The sequence below is a fragment of the Colobus angolensis genome, unplaced genomic scaffold (genome assembly GCF_000951035.1).
Source record: "Colobus angolensis palliatus isolate OR3802 unplaced genomic scaffold, Cang.pa_1.0 Scaffold2, whole genome shotgun sequence".
NCBI lineage: Eukaryota > Metazoa > Chordata > Mammalia > Primates > Cercopithecidae > Colobus > Colobus angolensis.
Genome location: NW_012115154.1, coordinates 15,013,787 through 15,031,013, shown reverse-complemented (window position 1 = coordinate 15,031,013; position 17,227 = coordinate 15,013,787). Strand labels below are relative to the sequence as shown.

Sequence of the window (17,227 nt, the reverse complement as noted above, 5' to 3'; positions counted from 1 at the left end):
TATTTTTGTATCTCAGGAAGCTGGACTAAGCAAGTAATTACTACATAAACACTTAACTTTTCATGGAAAAAGTAGTAAAATTTTTGCTACTTAATTTCTCCAGTTATATATTTAATAAGCCATGTAGTTAAGTGAATCTCATAATGCAAACAGAGAAAAGATACAATCACTATATAAATTTCTGGCCATGCCACCTCCCAAAAGTCAGCAGAAAAATGAACTAAATGTTAAGTTCAATGAGACACTACTGAGGTCAATTTAAAGACTGTGGCATATTATAACACTGATGAGAAAAGGAAATAAAATCCTCAGCAAATGCTCCTAGGTAGGCAATGGCAACCTGCTCAAGAAGCCCACCAGTGTCCACACAGAGTCCGGTCTTTATTGAAGGACTGGTGAGTGTTCCGCCATGTCCAACAGCAAGGGCTGAGGATGAAGCATGGGATCAAAATAATGAGTCAAGTTTGTCTCTTTTATCTGGAGGTGGGAAAAATAAATGGAACACTCGTGCAGTTAAATTTTAAAAATTAATAATTGTAAGACAAGTAGCCGAGCATACAGAGCAGAGAGGAGAGATTATCAAGATGTCTGAGATCATTCAATCTCTAATTCCAAGGGAGGCAAGTGAAGTAGGGGTGGAAACAGAAGAGAAACAGATTCTCAAACTTTCAAATAGGAGAACAAAATGGAATCTGTGTGATCAAGGAATATCAGCATAGGAACATCAGAATGTGGTAAGAGTATGAGTTGATGTTGAGAGAATTTGGCTTGCTTGGGCCAGGATTTGATTGTTCAGATCTTGGCAGTGCAATCCTTTGCTCTATGCTACTAGATGAATTCTGGTGTTAGCTAATTTATGAGGACAAGCACTTGAATGTTCCAGGACCTCACAGACCTGGAAGTCTATGTGAGAAAATGTAAAAGGAACCCCATGGCTCATCTTCACACATGAAGAAACTGTGCCTTTCATCGCCACTACCAGGTTATCTTTGAGAACATGCCATAGCATTGGTCCAGGTGAGATACTGAGAAAATTAACAAGGGACAGAAAAAGTACTAGCCCCAAGACTTCTGCCAGTGGTAGGAGAAGACATGTAAACAGATCCTCCAAATATTGAGGTGGTAATACGATAACCTCTGAAATCCATCTTCTGTATTTAAATTGTCACCACATTTGATTCTTTTAAACTTAGTATCTCCTTTTAATTTTTCATTCACACTTTCCTCTATAGCTTCATTTATTCAGGGTTTTATCATCTCTTTTCTGAACTACTTTAGTTGACGTCTAATAGTAAAGACAAATTTGTAAAACATAGTAACATTAAATTTGCATGGACAGTAATTTTTTTTGGCTGCCTAAGATAGCCCGGCCTTTTTATCCTTGGTCTGTATTACAGAAGATGCTGAATATCGTTGACTCTGATGATTAACAAAAAGATAAAACGTATACACAAGTTTAAATTATCATAAGGTAATCTAGTAGTTAAGAACAAAGGCTTAGATGTGACTTCTCCATGAGATTGAGTCCAGTTTTGCCACTTGCCAGTTATGTAATCTTTGGCAATTTGTTTCACTTTCTTTATGTTCACTAGTAAAGTGTAGGTAATAAAAGTGTTTACTTTAGAAAATTGCTATTAGATTTAGTAAAGACACACATACACATATATGTATAGATACAAATACATACAAATTTAGTAAAGATACATACACATATATGTATCCATGTACATGTATACATATGTATATATGTACATATTACATATGTGTGTGACTTTAGATAAATAGGTAGATAGAGCAATTACAAAGAGAAAGAAGGAAGGAAAACTTTCATAACACCTGACACATGGTATGTCCTCACTACACAATAACTTTAGCGGGAGAGTTTTGTAAAAATTAAAGGAGGTTTAATAGCTTTGCAAAGAAACTTACAGCAATTTGTAGTCAAATGGTCGAATTGTAGACTTGTTGTATAAATGCTTACAGTATAAAGACTACAAGCCAGAGGCGGATCCATTCAAGAACCAATTAAATCACAAACTGATTATATCTTAGAAGTCATTTAGTCTGCTACCCAATTTGAAGAGAAATTCCATAGTGTTCTTGATAGATAGCCATTGAATCTCTATTTGACCACAAAGTTTATTTCTTTTAAGAACTCCTTGTAGAAAAGCTTCATTAAAAATGTTTCCATTATGTTAGAAATGTTTTCATTACATCGAGTTAAAATCTTCAAAAACTTATTAAGTCTAAACTACTGAAAGAAAAATGGTGGCATAGGATTTTTAAAAATTACATAGTGAACTTTCGACTTTCTCTGTCATCATTCTTTTAATTGCCTTTTTGTTCATTGAGAAGAGCTGAGGTTTGAAGTGAACAAAATAGGGTTTGAATCCCCAGCAAAGATCCTTAAAAACCATATAGATTTGGGGCCAGGTGCAGTGGCTCATGTTTGTAATCCCAGCACTTAGGGAGACTGAGGCGGGCAGATCACGAGGTCAGGAGATCGAGACCATCCTGGCTAACACGGTGAAACCTCCCTTCTACTAAAATTATGAAAAATTAGCCAGGCGTGGTGGCGGGCGCCTGTAGTCCCAGCTACCCAGGAGGCTGAGGCATGAGAATGGCGTGAACCCGGGAGGCGGAGCTTGCAGTGAGCCGAGATTGGGCCACCGCACTCCAGCCTGGGCGACAGAGCAAGACTCTGTCTCACAAAAAAAAAAAAGAAAAGAAACCATATAAATTTGGACAAACTACTTTGCTCTACTCTCTGGGCTTTACTATTCTCATCTCTGAAATCAGGTTGATGATTTCCTGATTCAAAAAGTAACTAAAAAATTTTAAACAAAGGAGAAAAGAGGGAAAACTAGTCTCTTTTGTACATTGTGTTCACTAAGCCCTAGAGCAGGCAGTTTCATCCAGCAAATTATTTAATATTCGTTCATATTGGATAGATATTATAAAACACATTTTTAAAGTTGAAAAAATTTCATCAATGTCCAATCAATTCTCTAAATTTAAAAAAGCTAAGAAATATTCAGTCCATCATTATCTTAAACCATTATAGGGATCTATATGTAAGGACTCCCCTGGGACAAATTTTGAGGAATCCATGTTTGTTTAAATCACTTTGTAGTTCAGAGCTCACACTGACATAACTCATATAGCTCATTAAAAAATGCCCTAACTCATGTTTTAAGAACCGTAAATGGAGTTTAATGGGTTATTTTGATCTTTGCCCTTCATTTCCGTTTAAACACAAAATAATGCTTTCACATATGTCGATTTTTGCATTGAGCATTTAGAAAAATTGTATGATGATTAAAGAGTGGTATGCATTTTTCACTGTAAAACAGACAAAAACATTTCTGATGGACATTTTTCCTCCTTAATAATAAAAGCAATTATTCACTGAAAAGAAAAAAAAAGTCAACTTATTTCAAATTCTTTCCATGGTAAAGCACAGGTAGATAGAGATAGGATGAAATGAACTGCTGCAGTTCCAGGTAAGAAGAGTATATTCCACACCATATCCTGAATCAATCTGAGGTCCCTTTTTTTTCTCTCTGAAAAGTGATGATCAAAATGTCTGCCTTATGCCCCTTGCGAGTACTTTGTAGGTATAAAATCAGATAATGTGTGTGAAAATTTATTAGATATTAGGAAAATCTATTATTATAAGTACAAAAGATTATTATCACATAGCCATGCACATAAAGTAGTCACTTCATATGTTTTCTTAAAAGTTTAACACATTAAAAAATGTAAGTAACGAGCATATTAGGTAGTAAGGCAGTTACCAGAGCTACACAGATGGATTAAACATATTCCTTAAGAATTCAGGGACTCCGTATCAAGGGCTTTATACCCTTTAATTCAATAAATTCAATTCTGGGGATTATTTTCTACAGAAATATTCCCAAATATGGAGAAAAGGTAAGAGGAAAAAACTTCTTTCTTGCTAGGTTATCTATAATAGCAAAAATATCGAGGATAATTCAAATATCCAACTATAAACATAAAATTAAATTATATAATTTTGTCATTGAAATATCAGAACCATTCAAATGATTATTTAAAAGCATATGATTGGCAAATGTTTTTGATCTAATGGTAAGTAGGTATAATCAGGATAGAAGTTTGTGAGTTAACTGTAATTACCGGTAGGTAAAATTTTATAGTACAAGCATTTTCACAGGGGGAAGATACTAAATGTGCAAAATTGTTAATCATTGTCATATTTGATTGGTAAGATTAAATGAAAAAACTCAAAGGGAGACACTCATTTTCATATTTTCCAATTTTTGATGGATCTATTGTTATAATTTTACATGATAATATAGTAATAATCATGTGAGACTAAGGACTGAGCTTAGTCACAAACAATATTACTGCCAAATATATGTTTAACTCAAATATTTATAATTTTCTCCTGATCTTATTTGCCACAAAAAATGAAAAAAAAGTCAAAAATGTCAATTATTTCATTTAAAAGATATAATCATATAATATAAAATATATAAATCATGCTTTAATTAATATTACTCTGGGCAAGCAAATAGAAACAAAATACTTATTTTTACACATGTTACTGATGTTAATTTAAACTGTCCTTAACTTATTTTAAAAAGTTAACTTTTATGACCAACGCATTTTGTCAAAATCATAGCCTAAGTGGATAAAGGATTAACCTTGTGTAACAATGAATTAACAAGATCTAAAAAAGATAAAATGAATCACTAAATGATTATAGTTAACAAAAAGTTCCCCTCTACTCCCTTATGGAGAATGATGGAACACTCTTTTATTGAACCCCATTATCCTAATGAGAAGATAGTGTATGCTTGATCATAGCCAAAAGACTAGAGAAGATATTGTAATGACTTACTGCCAGTGCTTAATGAAGAGATTTCACAATTATTGAAACCACATCTGTTTGATTAACGAGTCTCTTGAAAGATACATGCATCCTTTCTATTTAGTGGGTGGCAAAAGGCACAGACTGCACTTACGCTCTGGTTTCTTTTCTTTTGTGAAGGGAAACCTTATCTACCAATGGCAAATGTTACCCTTAACAGATTTTTTGTTTGTTTGTTTGTTTTTAGATGGAGTCTTGCTCTGTCGCCAGGCTGGAGTACAGTGGCACAATCTCAGCTTACTGCAATCTCCGCCTCCAGGGTCAAGGGATTTTCCTGTTTCAGCCTCCTGAGTAGCTGGGATTACAGGCATGAGCCACCACGCCCGGTTAATTTTTGTATTTTTAGTAGAGATGGGGTTTCACCATGTTGGCCAGTATGGTCTCGATCTCCTGACCTCGTGATCCGCCCCCCTCAGCCTCCCAACGTGCTGGGATTACAGGCATGAGCCACTGCATCCAGCCCCCTTAACAGACTTTTAAGATGGCCAAGTCAGTATACCTCTGTTTATATCTTGTCTTTGTTTTTATCTTGGTTCAATCACCCACTGATTTTGTGATCCTCTGCAAGTCATTTAACTTACCATTGCCTTAGACTTATTTTCTTCAATAAAAGTGTCCAAACTTATAACGTTATTGTGAGAATCAAATGAGATAATAAATTAAAAGCTCTAGGAGCAATACCTAGCACAATTAGGACTAACTCTGGGTGCCTAGAACTAGATGTTTGTAAATAAAGTGAAAAAACTTAAATTCATTTTGGCCCTTAATAATGTTATTGGGTGTAACATTTAGTAATGGATTGGTTGTTGTTGTTGTTTTCTAAAACCATGATGGGATGATTCTATTAATGTTACAGTTTTCAAAGAATCATCCTCAGTTACTCTGCCTTTCAAAGCCCTAGAGCACACAACCTTGAAATCTTGAAATTCCAAAGTTATTCTGAAAGAAAAAAAGGATCGGATTAGGGAGTTGAATATTCACAACTTGATTGTTTTAAAAAGCTAATCTTTTTAGCTTACATGATGCAAATATTCTACTTAGAGGATATAATTTATTCTACTGTCTTCATCGTTCAAATCTGAAGGTAGAGAAAGTAGGAATAACAGGGCTTAACTTAAGCTTTGTGTTTTTTTGTGCAAAATCATACTTGTAGAAGGTCACTTGATATCAAATCCAATTCTATTGCACCCACTCACACAGCTGTGTTCCTCTAGAAACATTTACCACCACTGAATTTGAAAATATTCATGAATCTTATTTAATTGGTGTGACATGCAAGATATCTCCAACACTGGAGGTCTTGGTAAGCCGTTAAACAGAGGGATAAAGTTACCGTCAGCTTAAGAGTTTTGATCTAACAACTCCATTTTCAAGCAATGCAGACATTGAGAGAAGCAATTTGCTCCTTGAAATGTTGGCATCATAAAGTCTCTAGCACAATGCTAATTATGTAATAACTACTTGGGAAATACTTGCTAATTAAATGGAAGAAGCAGGAGTGAGTGAGCCAGAATCAGATCTTTCTACCAATTTTAAATAATCACAGAGTAATCAGCAGAAGAATAGAAACCTTTGAAATCATTCCAGTAAATAAAGCTTAATTTTGATAGTAGCTTCTATACATCTAATGTAAGTTTAATCATTTGATATCCAACCAGGTTGTCAAGTTTCTCATCAAATGTTATTTAAAGTTAAATGCTTTTTTTTTTTTTTTGAGACAGAGTGTCACTTTGTCACCCAGGCTGGAGTGCAATGGCGCGATCTCTGCTTACTGCAACCTCTTCCTCCTGGGTTCAAGCAATTCTCCTGCCTCAGCCTCCCAAGTAGCTGGGATTACAGGGACGTGCAACCATGTCTGGCTATTTTTTTGTATTTTCTAGTAGTGACGGGGTTTTCACCATGTTGGCAAGGCTAGTCTCGAACTCCTGACCTCAAGTGATCTGCCCGCCTCAGCCTCCCAAAGTGCTAGAATAATAGACGTGAGCCACCGTGCCTGGCCTAAAGTTAAATGTGTTTTTGAACAAGAAAACTACTCAGCTAAAGAAGAAAATTTTTTCCTGGACTTTCTCTCTAATTTAAGCAGGAAACAGTTATGATTACTACCACAAGTGAATATGGAGGTAACATTTCCCAGGCTGTTTCTATTTCTACCATGACAGAGGGTGTGGCTGTCTTAGATGCTGTTCCCTACTGCGTGGTATTTGAAATTGTCAGGTCTACTGCATGGGCATTATTCTTGGTGCTACTAATTGAAGGATGAGTATTGTCATATTACAATATTATCTGTGTAACTTTACCCAGAGGCTTGCAGTCTGCATGGTTATGATTTTCAGGCAAGTACTTAAGACTTATGTTTAAAAAAAAAAAAAGTCACTGCATAGTCAGGAGTGAGTAGAAGACTGAATTACTCTAAAACTTCCAAAAAATGTCTTTACAAAATAAGTGTGTATTTAGCTAAACACAAATGATGTACATGCATAACTTGGTCGAATCACTAGTTTGTAATAAGATGCATTCAAAGACAAATTCCAGAGATGAAAAATATCCCTGGCAAATAACTCCATGGCATCAACTTCAGGAAAAAATGCATCTATAATTTATGCCAATTAGGTCCACTGATGGTTTAACTTTAAAGGACACAAACACACCACCTGTTCAAGTCCCTTTTCATAGAATATCTGTTTATACCTCTTGTGGACTCTGACATGTTTTCCTCATAATAGTAAGAAAGAAGAAATTTTAATTGTAAATCACAAGCATTGTTTTTTTACTAAGGAATTCCACTGTGTCACAGTGGATGGCACATGATTGATGTGCCAAAATTAATTCTGGATTTCACATTCCAGAAAGGAAGTAGCATGAAATACCCATCAGCATTTCAATGCAGACATCTAAAATAAAAATTTTTAAAAAGGTTTCACTATTTTTAGCCAAATATTTTCCTGGAAAAAAAATGTAATTTCTAATGGTTTCTATACTTATTTTAAACAAATGAAAGCTCTTCCACCTTTAGAATTTTAGTCTTCTTTATGGAATCTATGAGAATATGAGAAATATCTTTAAAATATTTGTACATATGCCTATATCTCGTGTTAGTACCAAAAATCAATGTGCCTAAAAATAACACACAATTTTCAACTAAATATTAGCTCACTTCCATAATGTATTTGTTACAGTACTAATCATTTAAACTGTGTATATCAGTCATCTTTGACATTTTTTCTCCAGTCTTTACATCTAGTAAATCATTGATTTTTTACCCTTCTCTCATTACCTACTTAAATCTTCTTCATTCCCTCTGAAATCAATTCACACTTATCCTATTATATAGCCTTCTGATTTCTCTCTCTACTGCTAATCTTCCTCTCTTCGGTCTGTTCTAAGGACAACCCCATGCTAATCTTTCTAAAGAGTTGACTTAATATTATCACGTCATACTTAAAACTTGTTCATTATTACATGCTGGACTGGCATTGAAGACCCCAATTGATATTTTTACCCTTACCATTTTTATATGTTTTCTGTATGATCCTTATGATATGATTAACCTTGCCTATTCTTCCATGAGTCCTGAAGGCTAAAGGTGAACATACTGGTGGTCAGCGGTTGGCAGTGGAATGTGAAAAGTACTCCTAAAGAAGACTTTAAGTGTGATGGAGAAATACCCTGGACATCTATCACCACTATATCTGGCTAATACTTTAGAAAAATGTTATTTAGTTTATGAAGAAATAAATAAACAAAAGACTGCAAAATAAGCAATCAGTAAACCATGCAAGTAAAGGCAGATGGACAACAATTCCACAAACTGGCTCACTGGAGCACTGCCAATACTAGCTTAATTTTTTTTTAACACAGTCTAAAAGGAGAAGCAAGAGAATGAAGCACATAATTATTGTTTTGTTCAGTAAGGAGAGTTTATTATATGGCTTGAAAAACAGCACATCACATCTAACAAAGTTAATCATTTCATGCCTGGATTATTGCTATGGCCTCTTGTTAGGGTTTTTTCCTTCCAATTTTTTCTATTTCCTAATTATCCTCCAGCACCATCCTTCGGTACCCTCTCCATTCCTGTCGCAATCTCATTATAGAATGTATTCTTGTTTCCTACTACCGTCTGGATCGCTTTCATCCGCTTGCCAGCACTTGTGGCTTCACGCAATATTTAAATCTGTGTCTTATATCCTTCATATTAACCTTATATTTTGGTTTCATGTATATGATTCCTCAGCCTCCATGCCCATTCCTTCATCAGCAATGTTGCTCATAATATTTTCCCATCGAAAATTCCCTCCACAGTCTTCACCATAGATTCATATCCTTTGTCTTTTTGGGAACAGCTGTTATTCTCTGTGTTCTGGTCTTTCTAATTCCTGTTTGCTTGTCTTCTTTGTCAAACTTATTGCCAATATACTATTATGTATAAATTTCATTCACAATAGATTTCTAATAAGCTAACAATTTTACCAGCAAAATAGAACTTCACTGTGTCTAGGCACCCATCTTTGCAATTCTCCTATGGCTCATAATATCTAGCACAGCAACAGACACATAATGAGCAGTCAAAAATTCCTTGTGGGAGCCAGACAGTGGAGTAGGACTCTCCAGCAAGCATCCCTTCACAGAAACATCAATCTGAACAGCTATCTATGCACAAAAATAACTTCATAAGGGCTAGGATCTTTTTGTCATGTGAGAGATCACAGTGCCTAGTTGTAGTACAATAATAAGAAAAGACACATTGAAAGGGTAGGAATCACAGTTTTACAATACCACATCACCCCTCTCCCGACCCCAGGCAGCACAGTATGGAAACAGGTGCCATCCAGTAGATAGAATGAAAGGGATGTGAGCCCAGGACTTTTCCTGGACACCAACACTGGGTACTCACAGGAAACCTCTGCACCAGCAGACCCTCACAGCCCCATATTCCAAACTGGTACCTGCAGATTGAGCCTATAGACCTACCAGGGCACCAGGTCTCACCAGGTGAGACCACATAGCCTCAGACTTTAGGCTTGCTTGGTGAAACTGATCTCTGGCCTACACAACTGCCAGATTGACATCAGTGGCCCCAGGCTTTGGGTAGCCCTCAGGAGCAAGCAATTCTCAGAGGCTGTGGGCTTCTGGCCAAACACAACACCTTGCCTGCTATAGTGGGTTCCAGGCTTTTGGCAGTGCCATGCCAGTCACAGCTGCCCAGGGATTCTGGCATGCCCCAGCACTGCTCCAGCTATAGTGGGACCCAGGCTTCTGGCAGTGCTACACTGGTCAACACTGTCTCAGGAGTCTGATGTGCCCCAGCACTATGCCTGCTACAGGACTTTCCTAGAAAAAGCAAGACTATAAAAGTTGGAATAAGCAATGACTTCCTATGCACAGGCTTTGATACAGAAGGACAAAGATCAAGAACAATGAGAGAATCATGACAACATGAATCTCAGAGAACTTCAAAAAATACAGAGAAGTGAACAACATAAAACAATAATAATAAGTAAAAAAATGAGAAATTCATTAGAGGGAGTGAAATTAAAAAAAAAAAAAAATCCTGGAGCTAAAAAATACAATGAAAAACAAACAGTACAATAGAGAGCATCAAAAGAAAAACTGGATAAGCAGAAAACAATATTTGTGAACTGACAGACAGGTTATTTGAAAATATAAAGTCAGAAGAAAAAATAAAGAATGACGAGGACTGAAAAAAGCTTATGAAATTTATGGGACAGCATCAAAAAAGCAAATTTTTCATATCACAGGATTTAAATGGTATGTCTATGGGAGACTCACTTTGCCTGTAAAAATACACATAGACTGAAATTGAAGAAATAGGAAAATACATTCCATGCAAATGGAAAGCAAAACAGAATAGAAGTAGATATATTTATAGAAGATAAAATGGACTCCAAGTCAAAAACTGTAAAAAGGTAAAAATAAATTCATTACTTAATAATAAAGGGGTTAATTCAGCAAGAGGATATAACAATTGTAAATATATATGTACCCATAATTGGAGCACCTAAATATATAAACCAAATATTAATAAACTTAAAAAGAGATACAGAATACAATAAAATAGTAGTAGGAGATTTACAACAATGGACAGATCACCCAGGCAGAAAATAAAGAAATCTTACACTTGAACTACATTCTAGATCAAATGTATGTAACAGACATAAATATTCCATTCAACAACTACAGAATAAGCATTATTCTATGCATATTCATACTCTAAAATAGATCATATGTTAGGCCACAATTCATTAAAAAATTCAGAATTTTGAAATGATTTCAAGTATCTTTTATGACTATAATAATATAAAACTAGAAACCAATAGTTTGATGGAACAGGGGAAACTTCAGAAAATTCACAAATACATGGAAATTAAAGTGCATGCTTCTGAATAATCAATGAGTCAATGAAAAAAATGTTGATGAAAATTTTAAAAAACTTCTTGAGACAAATGAAAGTGGAAACAAAAAATACCAAAACCCCTGGGAGAGCAAAAGCAATTCTAAGAATTGCTTTATCCATTCTAAGATGTTCTGTAGCAATAAATGCCTATATTGAAAAAGAAGATCTCAAATAAACAACCTAACATTGCACCTCAAGAAATTTCAAAAACAAAAACAAACTAAGTCCAAAGCTAGTAGAAGGATGAAAATAATAAGGATCAGGGCAGAAATCAATAAAATAGAGACTAGAAAAGTGATAGAAAAGATCAACAAAACTAAGAGTTGATTTTTAGAAAGATAAACAAAATCAACAAATCTTTAGTTAGCCTAAGAAAGGCAGAAAGAAAAAGACTCAAATCAGAAACAAAAAAAGAGACATTATAACTGATGCAACAGAAATACAAAGGATCGCAAAAGACTATTGTGAAAAATTACACACCAAAAATTGGATAACCTAGTTTAACTGGATTAATTCCTTGATATACACCATCTACCAAGAGTGAATTATGAAAAAACAGAAAATCTTAACAGACCAACAACAAGTAAGGAGATTTAATCAGTAATAAAATGTCTACTGCCAAGAAGAGCCCAGAACCTGAGAGCTGTTTGGGAAACTGAATATTCACATTAAAATAATGAAATTACATCCTCATCTTACACCATATACAAAAATCAACTCAAAACAGATTAAATACTTAAATGTAAGACCCACAAATTTGACACTACTAGATAAATACATACAGGAGAGCGTTTTGATGTTGGTCAGGGCAATAACTTTTTAGATATGACATCAAAAGCACAGGCAGCAAAAGTAAAAATATACAAATGGGAACCCATGAAATGTAAAAGCTTCTACAGAGGTAAAGTAACAATAAACAAATTGAAGAGAAAATCTACTGAATGGAAGAAACTATTTGCAAACTATATGTCTGATAAAGGGTTAACATTCAAAATACATAGGGTACTGAAACAAGTCAATAGCAACAATAAAATAGCCTGATTTAAAAATGGGCAAAATATCTGAATAGGCATTTCTCAAAAGAAGGCATACAAATGGCCAACAGGTATATGAAAAAAAAAACATGTTGAACATCACTATTATCAGATAAATGCAAGTTGAAACCCAATGAGGTATCACCTTATACCTGTTAGAATGGCTATCATCAAAATGAGAAAGTGTAAGTATTGGTGAGGATGTGGAGAAAAAGAACCCATGCACACTATTTATGGGAATATAAATTAGTACAATTGTGAAAAACAGGACGGAGGTTCCTCAATGAATTGAAAATAGAATTACCATATGATACAGAAATCCCACTACTGGGCATATTCCAAAGGAAGTGAAATCAGTACTTTAAAGAGTTATCTGCACTCCCATGTTTATTGCAGCATTATTCACAATAGCTAAGATATTGAATCAGCTTAAGCATCTATCAGAGGATGAATGGATAAAGCAAATGTGGTATGTATGTTTGTATATCTATCTATATGCACACACACACAATAGAATACGATTCTCCCATTAAAAAAGAATTAAATGTTATCATTTGCAGTAACATGGATGAACCTGAAGGACATTATGTTAAGTAAAATAAATCAGGCACAGAAAGACAAAAGACAGAAATATCTGAATAGGCATTTCTCAAAAGAAGGCATACAAATGGCCAGCAGGTATATGAAAAAAGAAAATGTTCATCATCACTAATTACCAGATAAAAGCAAATTAAAATCCAAGGAGATATCACCTTATACTTGTTACACATAAGGTATAAGCTTATAATAAGGTACCTTATGTATAACCTGTTACACCTGTTCCATCTCATTCATATGTGGGATCTAAGAAAGTTCATCCCATAGAAATAAAATAAATAAAATGCTGCTTACCAGGGGCTAGGATTCCTGGGGGGGATATTTTGTACCAAAGGATACAAAATTTCAGTTAACAGAAGTTATAAATTCAAGAGTTCTATTGTATAACATGGTGACTATAATTAATTATATACTATGTCCTTGAAAAATACTGAGTGCAAATGAAGTTTTCTCACTACAAAAATGATAACTACGTGAGGTAATGCATAGAATAGTTAGCCAGATTTAGTCATTTCACAGTGTACATATATATCAAAATATCATATCGTACACAATACATTCAATTTTGCCCATTACTATAAATGAAAATATGCCTTGTAACCGAGTTCTAAAGTAACTGAAAAAAATAACATTCTTTATTTTTTTATTTTTTTATTTTTATTATACTTTAAGTTCTAGGGTACATGTGCATAACGTGCAGGTTTGTTACATATGTATACTTGTGCCATGTTGGTGTGCTGCACCCATCAACTCGTCAGCATCCATCAATTCATCATTTATATCATGTATAACTCCCCAATGCAGTCCCTCCCCCCTCCCTCCTCCCCATGATAGGCCCCAGTGTGTGATGTTCCCCTTCCCGAGTCCAAGTGATCTCATTGTTCAGTTCCCACCTATGAGTGAGAACATGCGGTGTTTGGTTTTCTCTTCTTGTGATAGTTTGCTAAGAATGATGGTTTCCAGCTGCATCCATTCTTAATTTGTTTTTTGGATTCTTTAAGTATCATGTAAATAATTATCATATTTAGAATTTTTTATTTTTCTTCACACATTATTTGATTAATTCCTTTCACAATAGAAAGTAAACTTATGGCTAAAAGCTCCCTCTACTGGTTCTCTCTAACACACCTGAATAAAAGTTTAAATATATACATATGTATATTTTAAAATGTATATATCTCTAATAGATATTTCCTAAAGTCATTAATTTATTAAAAAAGCAGAAAACTCAACAATGTTACTTTTTTACTTTTCTGTGACCTTACATGATCCAGTTTCTGAAGAATCTATGTTCTATTGTTCTTAATCCTTTATTTCTTCAAATTAAGCATTTGATTATTTTTCTGTCCATAAACTCTATAATGCGTCATCCGTAGACCCGTAATCATGCTTAGCACTCTAGTATTTCCTGAGAGGCAGTGTGGCACACCAGTTGAGAGCTGGGACCCTGGTGTACAGCTGCCCCACTCTGAATCAGCTCAGCCCTTTTGTAGCAGCTACTAACAGTCGAGTTACTTAATATCTACTTGTGTCAGTTGCCTCATGAAAGATAGGTGAATAACAACAGTTCTTCCCTCAGATGTGGTGGTAGGTTTTCAGTGTTCAGGTAAAACACGTAGTTCAGGAAAACAGCACAAGGAAATAACCCTCAAATCCTCACAGGCCATGTCTCAGTGGCCCATCAAAAGCAGAGAATAAGGACACCTGACTGAGTCTTTTTTTTCCCATTGTCTTTGACTTTTTTTATAGTTCTGAACTGCCACAATTTTGCTGCCAAGATTCTTACACTATTATCCATTGGTATCCGCAGAAGATTAGTTCCAGGACCCTGCTCCATGTGAAACTCCAGGAATGCTCAAATCCCTTATGTCAAATGGCAGTGTTTGCGTATAACCTTTCCACATCCTCCCTCATGCTCTAAACCATTTCCAAATTACTAATACAATATACATGCCATGTGAATAATTGTTATATTGTATTCTTATGAGTTATTTGTATGGTTTGTGTTGTTATTTTGGCTTGTAATTGACCTACAGTAATTGTACATATTTAGGGTGTACAAAGTGATATTTCAGTGCATTTATACAATATGTAATGATCAAATCAGAGTAATTAGCATATCTGTCACTTCAAACATTTATCATCCCTTAATGTTGGGAACGTTCAAAATCCTCTCTTCTAGCTATTTGAAAACATAGACTATTTTTAACTACAGTCACCCTAACGTGCTATAGAATACTAGAAGTTATTCCGGCTCCCTAGCTATAATTTTATGTCTGTTAACCAATGTCTCCTTACTACCCTCTACTCTTCCAAGTTGCTGGTAACTACAGTTTTATTCTCTACACATATGTATGCATATATATACATATATAAATAGCTATAAACATAGATAAGTAATACAGAGAAGGTAGAGGTATATTGCCACAATGTACATTTAAATACATACATGTATATATACGTGTTTCAAACTAAGGTTTTGTTTGTTTGTTTGTTTTGGTAAGACGAAGTCTCGCTCTGTCGCCCAGGCTGGAGTGCAGTGGCCTGATCTTGGCTCACTGCAAGCTCCACCTCCCAGGTTCATGCCATTCTCCTGCGTCAGCCTCCCGAGTAGCTGGGACTACAGGCGCCTGCCACCACGCCCGGCTAATTTTTTTTGTATTTTTAGTAGAGAGGAGGTTTCACCGTGTTAGCCAGGATGGTCTTGATCTCCTGACCTCGTGATCCACCTGCCTCGGCCTCCCAAAGTGCTGGGATTACAGGCATGAGCCACCGCGCCTGGCCACAAACTAAATTTTTAAAAGCTCCAATGTGATACCATATTAGCTGGTTTTCTGGTAAGAATGGTATTTTCAGGAATTTATATTTATCACTCAGTGTTAAAATTAAAAAGATTTTTCAGAAAAAGATGTATGCTTTCTGTATAATACCAGATTGTTAATACTGCTTACCATGAAGGTCGTTCCAATAACAATTTGTTTTGATCATCATGATATTTTGAAAACATTTCAGCATATTTTGAAAAGACTGTTTCAAATTTAGATTTCATGGTTAAACATCTGGATTTCTTTCTCGGTTCATTTAGCTGTGTTTAATATATACACCCTGCACTCCTTCAGAAAATAAAAATAGATTTTGTGAACACTCCAGAGGTGAAAGATAACAGCATTACATAAAATTAAGGGTTTTGGAAAACTCAGTTTGGACACAGTTTTAATTTTGGATAACACACTGAGATTCCTTGAGGAGAGGATATCATGCATATTTTAGCATCATTAAGTAATGGCAGAGTTTCGGAATTATGAAGTATACTCAAAATTCATTTGTTCAAGTACAAGTCATATCACAAATATTTACACATATTTAGAATCTAATATTAGTATATCTTGCATTGTGTCATTTAAAATATTGGTTCAGACCTCTTACCTTTATACCATCCTACATTTTAACCTATTCCCTTAATGTAGGAGATGTTGATTTCCCCAGAATCTGTGTTTTCTAAATTTTGTGTAACAGCTATAATCAGTCAGTTCTAGAACCTCACATAAGATAATTTTGTGTTCATAATACCGTCATTCCTTCCTACAGATTTTGAACTAGGTTGCTGAACATAAATCTTCAGATATACTTTATGCTTTTTTAATTGTTATTATTTTGGATTTCTTTACACTAAATTCTGTGCATTTCCACACTCCCATTAGGTGAACTCCTAATACGCTTCTTGAAAATGATTTTAACTTTCTATATATTTATATTAATAAAACAGCTCAACAGTATATAGATCTATACTCAGCATTGAAAAATAGTAATACACATTTCCCCAGTTGGGGTCAAATACAGGAAAAACTAAGTTCCTGCCATCCTACGAATTTGTCTCACCTATTGTACCTCACCTTTTAGTACTACGGTGTAATGGCAAAACATCTTTTATTTTCTGACCAAAATCATAGGTCCAAACTACCAGCATCTTTATTATTATTATTATTTTAAGCAAGGGAACACCAGTTACATGTGAGCTGACTCTTTAAATAATCTGTAAGAAATTAATGTACCAATGTAGCCAGCATCTTGAAAATAAATGCTAAAGGAAGAGAGGGCAAGGAGATGGGGTTTATGTTTTACAGAGAATACTTGCGCATTCAGACTGCAAACACAGAAAAAGAACTCTGAAACTCTCATACCATGGACATGATCAAGTAACAGATGTGGAAATGAAAGCCTCTTCTCTGTGACTTCATTTATCCTATTTCTACCCTCAAACAGTAT

The 17,227-nt window shown here is 34.9% G+C and overlaps 1 protein-coding gene across 2 annotated transcripts in view; it reads right to left on the bottom strand.

The window, feature by feature from the left end:
* CNTNAP2 (contactin associated protein-like 2) overlaps positions 1-17,227 on the bottom strand; it is a 2,310,676-nt gene that overhangs the window by 1,672,554 nt on the left and 620,895 nt on the right. The gene's annotated exons all lie outside the window — the stretch shown is intronic.